Consider the following 10,615-nt stretch of genomic DNA (forward strand, 5'->3'; position numbering starts at 1 on the left):
ATACCTTAGGCCAATCCCTTCATAATGTCGTTGGTATTCTTTGAGAGGATCAAATATCCATTTTCGCACTCATTACTATGGGCCAATACCATGGTAAAGACCCCTGGTATTCATAATACCATGGTGTGGATTTTGTACATGACTTCTCCTTACCATACGTGTGCATGTAAGTGATCTTGCTTCACTTTCTCACACTTTATCTTTGCCATCCATCTGTCTCCAAACTTAACATTCCTTTTTCCATCAATTATGTCACATCTATACGAGCCTACATAATCATCCTGTTACTATAATGTTCACATATTTCTTAAGTAGGCTTCCATCAAGGACAATGCATTAGCCATAATGCCAACAATATCCCCTTTTGGACTTGATGGCAACCGATTTGGTGTTTGGTCACCACCACCTCTAAATACCTGTAAACACACCAAGATTCTCTCCCAATACATCTTTCTAAGCTTCTCTCCAAACACCAAGATTCTCTCCCCATTTGACATCAAGGTTATCCCTCCACCCATCATTAGGGACTAAAGAATATTAAATGATAACATGTGAGAGTTGGTTAGCTTTAAAAAGAAAATAAATGGGTTAGTCGTTAGGGAAAAATAATGAAATTATTCAAAAATAGTCGTCAAAGGTCAAGTCAAAAAGGGAAAATAAGTAAGAAAATTAATTAATAAAATATTAATTTATAATAATCATAATAATTATAAAGAGCCACGTGGTGGCATGTCACTGTACTTTTGTATAAATGAATTTTGTGCATGCAATTTTATTTACTTTTAAAGTACAATGACATTGTAGACTAATCCAAAAAAAAAAAAAAAGGTCAACTTGGACATTATCTAAAACAACATGGAAATATGTTTTACGTGAGTTTTTTTGTTTTTACAAATTTAGGAGAAATGAGATTAAATTGTCTTTCATTTTGCATAAATTGTAGATTTGCAAATAAATGAATTATTTAAGAGCATCATTTACAATAAGGATCATTGATCATTGGATTAAAACTTTCTAGATCGATGTACTAAGTAGTTAGTTGGCCCTATTAATTTCCCTCAAGGCCAAACATAGGTAATCCAATGAAGGAATTATTCAAGGGAAGCACATACAACTAGGATCCGTGTATTTTTTATCACAAAATTTATACATTTAAATTTGTTGGATTCATGTATTAAGTATTTAATTGGTGTCATGCCCATAAGGCAAATCTTCACAATAGGAAAAATAAAAATAATTGATATAAAAAAATAATAAATAAAAGATAAATAGTTGATTACAAAGCAGGTCTAGATTGTACACAAATCAAATCCATTAATAAGAAAGGAACTGTGAGACTACATGTAGCTTCTTTAGTGCAAGTATTGTACAACATTTATGAAAATTTTGCAAGACAAGTACATGTAATCATACATGCTAGTTGCAGAATATGGAGACACAAAATTCTGCATGTATTTTCCCCATAGCCAAGAATATATTTGAATGCAGAGTAGCTCGCACCGGGTTAAGCCGAAATGTATGACATAACATCTAGTTGTGTGAACCAGGTTGCATAATCACTTCAAGCCACAATAATCATTTCTTCCAGGTTGCAATAGCTGAAATTCTTGAAATTTGGTAGTGGTATGTATGCAAAAGAAAAGTAATACTGAAAATAAACGCAACAATTGAACCAATGTTGTAGTAGTAAAACATAATTATACCTTTTCAACCGAAAGGTGAATCCCCTAGAAGGAATTGTTGGTTTATTTGTGCCAAAATTGAATGTTGGTTGAGAAACATCTCTAGTGGCAGGTAACTTCTGGTCATCTTCATCATCTTCCAGCCAATAAGTTTCAATAATATGTATTTCATTCTCATAAATTTCATTATTACTATTCAACATTTTTCCAGTTGCAGTATTATTTTGCTAGGCAGCAGTGTTTGATCAACATTTACATACTGTCCCAACTGCCAAAGACTTGATATTGTCCTCACATAATTTTGCAAAAGCGTCTTCAAAAACAGAGATGTAACATGCTTCCTTCACAACACATTCTTGCCTAAAAAATAACTGAGTTAGAAGATCTGAAGTTTTCTTCTTAAAATCAAGATCACGTAACAAATGATTACCTCATATGTAAAGAAATTTAAACATGTACCTTCTCTACAATGGAAGTTGAATTGACTTCATGGCAAGAGCCCTTAATGAAAGTTTCACAAAACCCACTTGTATTTCTAAGGCTTGCAAAGGCTATCGATGATATGTGTTTCCTTGAAGAACATTGGAGCCGAAACTTTGGAAATGCAAATGTGTCTTGGTATTGAGGGACACGGGTGCAAACTGTGTTAATATAACTTGTTGTGAATGAAATTCTAGAGGGATCACCACCAACTTCTTCGAGAAGTACTAGTACATTATTTGTTAGGTACAACCATGAGCTACAATTATTTGGTATGACACACTAGAAGATCACATAAAGGCTTAATGCATTCCTGATTCATAAGATATATGTAAACAAAAGAAGGAATCAGTATTTTGTCTCATTGCATCAACTGACACAAGTTCTTGAACATCTACATCACACTGACTGTTATCAGCAAACACATCTCATTACATCACATCTTGTAAGTTGACCTCTTTGTTAGATAACTCATTTTAGCAATGCTTGTGTTGATCATATATATTCATTAAATACATACTTGATTTGATCATGTGTACCACTAGAAGTAGCATTAGATATAGCCCATGTTGCTTCTTTCTTGATATCAAACTCAACAGTTTGCAGCAATTGTACAAGAGTAGGAATGATGTTTGCATTGATCACAACCTGTAAACCAATCCAAAATAAGGATACATGAACTTAAACAACATTTTATAAGTAATAATATATTCAATGAAGTGTCATTCTTAAACTATAAAGCAGTAGCTAAGGAACCTATATTTGATCTTTGTTTCCTGTAGTTATGTTTGAGATGGTCCAGGATGCTTCCTTCTTGATACTTTTCTTATGATTATGGGTCAACAGTGCCAAGAGGCAGGGAAGTGCATGATTGTTGATAATGTACTGAGGCAACACATCCCCACATAATTACTTGAGAACATAATTTAACAAATAAAACACAAGTATTCATCTCTGGTTATAATATTGCACACAATGCAGAGAGCAAGGATAAGAACAGATGGAGATGGATGACTGTAGAGACAAAATAAATTTATCTATGATGTTAACAATAGGTAGAAGCTAAAAAAAATTCATCACTTTTTTTCATTGTTTATGCTTATAGTAGAACCTCAATCAATCTTCGATAGACACTAGCCTCAATCACAGCTTGAATTTTATCATATGTTACATAAAATATATAAGATAGAGCCCAACAACCATTTGTTAAGACTTCTTCATCATTCAAATGAATGAGATGCTCAAGTGTTGGTAGTGCTTGCTTTGTCTGCAAGAAAATGGTTTATGAAAATTTCAACCCTGCAACATGTATTTCTATGGACAAGGATGAAAAATTGATAGAATGAGTAAAGAAAAATTATTTAAAAAATCAATAGTATAAATTTCCTACCTAGTTGAATGTAGGTTTTTGCTTTCCTTGACAGAAATTAGACAAAGTCCAAGTGGCATTTTTCAACATAGAAAGCTTAGTGTGCTCATTGAATTAAGCAAGGAATGGCATTAGGACAGCATGGATGAGAACTAGATCTCTGCATTTGGGCGAGTCACTAGCCTAATTTTCAAATTCCCAAACAACCTATAAACATAAAAGGAAAATATATTAAAGAACCATGGCACCATAAGCCCAAATGCATAAACAAAAAGTTGGACTAAATTTCTTGGAGAAATTCTCTATTGCAGAAAAAAAAATATTTGACAAAATTTTTGTATTAGAAACAAAGTAAATAAAGATTAAAAAAGGATTTGTCTAACCTTTTCACGAACATCATTAATTGGTGAATCTAGAAGTTGTAGAAATATTAACACAACTCCATAGTCAATCACAACTCATGTATGTTTTGATTTTCCTGAAGCTATGTTTGTTAAAGCCCATGTTGCTACAAACTATAATCAAGGAGGAAAAAAGCTACAAAGACACTTTTAGACCAATGAAACACTATTTCCTATAGGATAAAGAAAACATAATCCCTCAACCCTATCATTAAATAATTAGTCAAGTACATTCCTGCTTTCTATCATGTATAGAAAAAATAATTAGGGCCTTCACCTACATCTGTGGAAAATCATGTCTCGCTAGGAATTCCACAAAGTGAGGAACAATGCTACCACAAATACTTTTTTGTGTAGGAGGTCTATACTCTGTCAAAAGAACAAAACAAAAGGTCAGTTGCTTGATGGACAAAATAGACACAAACAAAATGGTAGTTCATTGACAATTAATACATAATATTTGTTGTAAATACCAAATGAAGGAAAATTTTGGAATTGGATCATTGCTTCAAGTTTTAGGTTAGGTTGATCAGACCATATTCCTGCAACCATAGCAGGAAGGCTCTCCAACTGCAAAAATGGAAAACCAAATAAAATAAAATAAAACTAATCAAAAAAGGAAACAAAAATGTCAAATAAGGTCATAGATGTCATGACATTTATATTCTTCTAGATATAAAATTCCTAGGTTCAGTTAAGTAATGATATGACAACAAATCTCTGATTAACACAATAACAATCTCTTTGGGGGTATTAATCCCAGATTTTCCATTTACCCCTTAATCACAACATGGTTGACCATTTTGAAGATTCAATCTTGACAAATAGGACTATAAATTTAAGATTAGACACCATGATCTAGGGGTACAAATTCCATTGAGATTTAATCCTTACAAAAAACTACCTAGAATTATTTAACTAGATTTATTACAAGATATAACAACAATTGAACAAGGTGTATCACAATAATTGGCCACATTAACAAAGCAACATATTCTAAGGGGGGTTGGTCTTGGTTTACCATTTGACCACATCAAGTTTGGCTTTCCAGCAGCAATTGAACTTTGTGAATCATAACAATTTCCCACAAGAATAAAAAAACATATTCTAAGGGGGGTTGGTGTCAATTTACCACTTGATCACATCCATCTTGACCATCTTGGATTCAAAATAGGATTTAATCTCTAGAACAAATCATCTAAACTTATTAAACTAGAGTTATCACAACATATTGTAACAATTGAACTGGGTGTATTACAACAATTGGTTGCATTAGTAAAAGAACATTCTAAGGGGAATTGGTCTCGATTTACCACTTGACCACATCCAGCTTGACCATCTTGGCTTCAAGATAACTAAGTGCTATCATGATCAAATGCATTTATCAGGAAAGAAACATGCCAACGACACTTCATTTCACTACTTTAATGACGATGGAGTCAGTTCCATGCAAATACCTAGAGGAGCATATTGAAGGAGATGGAACTAGTGATAACTAGCAGCATGAATTTTAGTTCTTTTGGCTTAACATGTTAATAATGCTTAATGCTGCAAAGAAAAGTTGATAGCACCATAAATAATATCATTAATTGGCTAGAGAATGACTATGGAATGTTTGACACATTCATTATTGAACCCTGGATTCACAAGGAATATGCAGATGTATTCCAAACATAAATAATTGAACTGACATTCTAAGAGATTCTAAAGCATGGAAATCCAAAATTACATGATTGTGAAACAGAGAATAGAAATTTGAAAGTGAAAGATTTGAGAAGGGGGTTTACCACTTAGGAGCTATTGGTAACCAACGATTTTGATGAGCCTAGTGGGACAACTTTTTGAATGTGGTGCCAAAGAAAAATGCTTGGACCTTATCCTCTGCCGAATTGCTCAAAATTACTAAGAGGAAGAGCTCTCTTGGTCTCAATATACCTTTTTGTACTTAATCAACAATTTTAACTAGGTTGTTTCCTGACAAATTTAAATCCAAACTCTAACCCCAACATTGCAGCATTAATATGACTCAAATATTTTACCATATTAAGGCCAAAAGTTTTAGGATACAAATATGTTTCTATTAAATTCTATAGTGAATGCAATATTTTCAGTTACAACAAGAAGTAACATGAATAGGCTAGTAATTTTGAAATGTAGACATTTTCATTAAGTTATGTTTGTTGAACATTTTTTTTGTTCATTTAAACAAGTACAGTGGTGATGAACCTTATTTATATAAAAGAATAGAGATGATACTAAATGACCATAAAGAAACAATGTCATATTGTTATTTGCTACACTGGAAGTATAGAATTTTAAATGCCAACAAAATATCAGAAATTAGCATTTAAAAGTGTCAAGAAGAAAGCATTTAAATCACTATGGATCTTATCTATTGTAAGAAAGAATGTTATAATTTGTAGGCAAGAAGCTAAACAACAGAAAAATAAGTTTCAAGTACATATGATGCGTGAGCTCTTTCTTTTGCAAGTTTTTTTTTGTAGGCAAGAAAATCATGAACAATGTGAACAATCAAGGCATTTTTGCTCTATTGACAAGTCAAAAAATATAAAAATTGCAAACGAAACTAGAGAACTACAAAGAGATAATGATATGTTTTTGGATATTGTTACAACTAAAGCATATATCTTGAGATCACACATCATTAATCATTTAATAATATAAGCATAGAATATTTGGCAATCGAAAATTTATCTTTATCTAATAGGGGACAATTGCATATTAAGTGACACTTGTTTTTGTGTGCTACGAACACAATTGTATGGTGCACCTAATAATATTTTTCTTGTAAGCAACAAGAGACCTCCATTCTAGAAGTATTCACAAAGACACTTCAATTGGATATTTTAGGTCAAGGTGTTACATTAAGTATACAATGCATTTATTATGATGTACTTACGAACTGAATAAATAAATCCAAGAGAACATTTATTTATATAGAGACCTCATTGCTTGTCTGTCATTTTCCATAGTGGAACTTATTTTTCAAAGATATTCTGCTTTCCATTATTTGAAATTAATATTTTTTTTAACAGGAACTTGCCATTTTTTAAGCTGGAGTGAGGTGAATCTCTTGGGACATGTGATTTTGGGGATTCTTATATCTAGCTATACATAATGTACTATGACGTGAACCTTGTTTTGTTGTGCTAAATTTTCACATATCTAAGGTTGGATGACATTCTAACCAAGAAATCAAAATTGCAAGCCTTAAGGAGAAAATGGGAGTGAGCATGGCTCCTATTATGTGCACATACTCATGGTGTCATAGCATTATATATTCAAACTCGTAGAGTATAATCTCACACAGAAAAAGTTTTCTTCCTGCCAATATAGCAAGAAAGAATTATGTGCCCCACTGGAGCTTACACCTTGTCACTCCTGAGTAATAGAGTGGACTACCATCATAAGGTGGAGAGGATCGGTATTGAAATTGGGTCTCGTTGTTATAGTAAACCCTCTATTTATTACTGTATGGGGTTTATACATATTACAATTGCAAGTGTACTAATAGAGGGAAAGATGGCACAAATTAAATTTCCTAGATATAAATACCAAATTTAGATGCCTATGATTAAGGCAAGTTGTTGAATAACTCCAGCAGAACCACTAGATCCTGTTGTAGTAGCAGTTAAACTATTGCATTTATGATAACTTAATTTTCAACTATTTTCATAAAATCAAGAGAAAACATTTATTTATACAAAGATCTCATCACTGGTTTTTTTTTGTTATAATAGGACTTTCTGTTCAATAGATACTTTATTTCCTATTATTCAAATTTAACATTGATTTTTATCCTAATATTGACACTGAATTTCTTGGGCACTATCAAGTTCATTTATACTTACAACAATTTATACAGGGCTTGGAATATTAAAGTCTTATTCCCCCACTACAACATTGACAAGTGCAGTCTCATCTAAACCTTCATCACAACTTTTTTTGTTAATAGAAACTCCCCGCATTTTAAGCCATGGAGGGATCAATCTCATAGGACATGTGACTTTGGAGATTCTTAGGTATAGTCATGTAGAATTCAATGTGAATTGAACCTTGTTTTTTTTATGATAAATTTTGATGGATCCAAGGGTGGCACACATTCCAATCAATAAATTAGAATTAAAAGTTTTAAGGAGAAAATCACAATAGGCTTGTGTCCTATGATGTGCACATGGTCATGGCTTCCCAGGGCCATAGATTGAAATTTATTGAATATGATCTCACACACACACAAAAAAAAACTTTCTTTCCAATACAAGATGAAAGAATCATGCCCTCCATTGGAGCCTTGTAGAATAAAGCACTCAGAAAATAAATAGCAGAAATATACCCAAACCAGACATGGCGGAAAAGGCATGAGAGACTTTCCTATAGTCTCTCATTCTCATGATTTTTTCTATTATTAAAATAGTTTTTATGATACATATAAATACATGAGCAAGTTGTCTCAAGATAGTGCGTCTATCTTGAACAAGCTTTGTTGAGATACATTCTCAACAAAACACTAATCTAGGAGTACTAGTTGGAAAGAATCTCTCATCCTAACTAAACTCCCTAGTTTGAAGAACTAACTCCTAATTCTCAAGATTTGACTTATTTAATTATAATTTTGGATTTATAGTTGTTTTATTATGAGAGTGAGGCTAACATTCCCCCCCAATGATAAATCCAAAATAAGAACAAGGAACCGTCTTCCAAGATCTCAAGTTGATCCTCAAAAAACATTTGTATGAAAAACTGCCAAAGCTGGATGCTAAAGAAACTGCAATATGAAGAAACCATGATTCAGCTGCATGTTTGATTCATCTCTAAATGTTGCTTGACAACTCCATCACGTGCCAAGCTACAAAAAGGTCCAACTGTCCTTTGGTTGAAATCATCATCCCGTGTCCACTGAAAAAATTTGATGAACGCCCACTAGCATATTTGTTTGTCCACTGAAAAAGTTGATGAACGCCCATTAGCCAGTTTGCTGATGATCATCGCCCACTGGCTGATGAAGTTGAAAAACAACTCACTATTGCTTTTGCTGTGTTTGAAAACTGCTCACTGTTGACTTTGTTGTCGATTGCCCACTGGCGAATTTGTTGATGCTTACTCGCTGATGAAAATTCCCACTGGTGAATTTTTTGATGCTCACTTGCTGATGAAATTTCCCACTCGCTGCTTCACTAATGTTGTCGAGACTTTCAGTTTGACAACCACTGTCAATTTCATTGAAATTTTCTCCCCTTTGTCAGCTAAAAGGAGAGACAATCTTCTTCAAATTATTTCTGAACTCCCCCCCTTTAGGTGTAGGAGTGTTTCACTGGTGTACTCCCTCGTTCAACTACACAAGAGTACCATATTCATTTTTATTGTTGGCTACAATATGTGTGAGTGAATTCAATTGTAAAACTTATACAATCTTCTTACCATGGATGACCATTCCCAGGGATCAATCCATGAATAATTGATCTTCAATCTAGTTGATTGTTGTTGTTTGTTTCATTGTGCTAATGAATTATTTGACTTGCCACAATGGTGAAAAGGATGGAGATCAAAACATTGATCTTACAGATGAATGTTTCTTTGAAAATAACGGCATTTTGGTTTTACTGCAACTTCAGTTTGCGTGTATTTCTATTTGTCTTCAGAACTAGCCGTTGTGATTTGTGCAAGAAACCTTGCATTGACAAACTTAATGGGCCTTGAATAATCTACAATATGCAATTTGGCATCATCTTTGACATATCCTAAGCCTCGTCAATTTCTATTACTTTGGATTTCTTCCCATGGCTTGATGATTGGTTTGGAAGAAAGTTTAACTGGATCACGGACCACTTTGACACTTGAAGTTGGTTGGATTAGTGACTTGGAATCATCAGCTATATTTGTATTGTTCAAAGACTTGGAAGCATCACCCTTCTCTAGCAACTTAGTTCTTTGTAGTTGCGACTCCATTTGAAGGAACTAAATCATTTCATGTGCATGTTGAATATGCACTTGAATATCAGCAAGATTTGTTTTGATGATGTTCACCATGTCGTCAGTTGATGAGAAAATCCAATTGTTAAGAATTTGGGACAGTTGAATGTGTGTCTCCATGTTAGCTTGCTCACTTTGAATTCAAGCCCGCTTGTACTATTTCTTATTGTTGATGCTTTAAACACTTGCTAGAGTTTTATAACTTGGTTTCCTAACCTCTTGATTTCATGACCGCTTGATGACAATCGCTTTTCTTGAATGCTTCACTGACACTTTGTGAATGCTTCAATCAACTTCACACTCACTCGTTTGTTGTAGATGTCGTGCTTTGAACTTTCGCACTTGATTTTGACATGCTTGCTTGCTTGGATGTTTGAATGACACGCTCACTTGCTTTGTTGTTTGAATGACACGCTCCCTTGATTTATTGCTTATTGCACTTGTGTTAAACACTGGCTTGATTTGATGCTCACTTGAAGAATAGTATGCTATAATTCACACTCATTTGATGATGATCGCTTGCTTGGACTTGTTTAATTGATTACTGACACTTTGTGCTTTCTTGAACGTACTCATTGAATGTGCCGATTTTAAAAAAGGAAGGGTGTCGAACACTGTTGAAAATGCACCCAAGAGACAAGTGATAAGTTCAATCTCGATGACTCAGTTGAAGACTTACTTGACTTAATGTA

General features: G+C 33.5%; 1 pseudogene; it reads right to left on the reverse strand.

Annotated features, from left to right (window-relative positions):
* Positions 1 to 2,427: 2,427 nt before the first annotated feature.
* Positions 2,428 to 4,496, reverse strand: LOC149178360 (importin subunit alpha-like; annotated as a pseudogene).
* Between the last annotated feature and the right edge of the window lie 6,119 nt (positions 4,497 to 10,615).

This window comes from Pinus tabuliformis, chromosome 4_1 (assembly GCF_031772625.1).
Source record: "Pinus tabuliformis cultivar Carrire ecotype Pingquan chromosome 4_1, CPIR1, whole genome shotgun sequence".
NCBI classification, from domain to species: Eukaryota; Viridiplantae; Streptophyta; class Pinopsida; order Pinales; family Pinaceae; genus Pinus; species Pinus tabuliformis.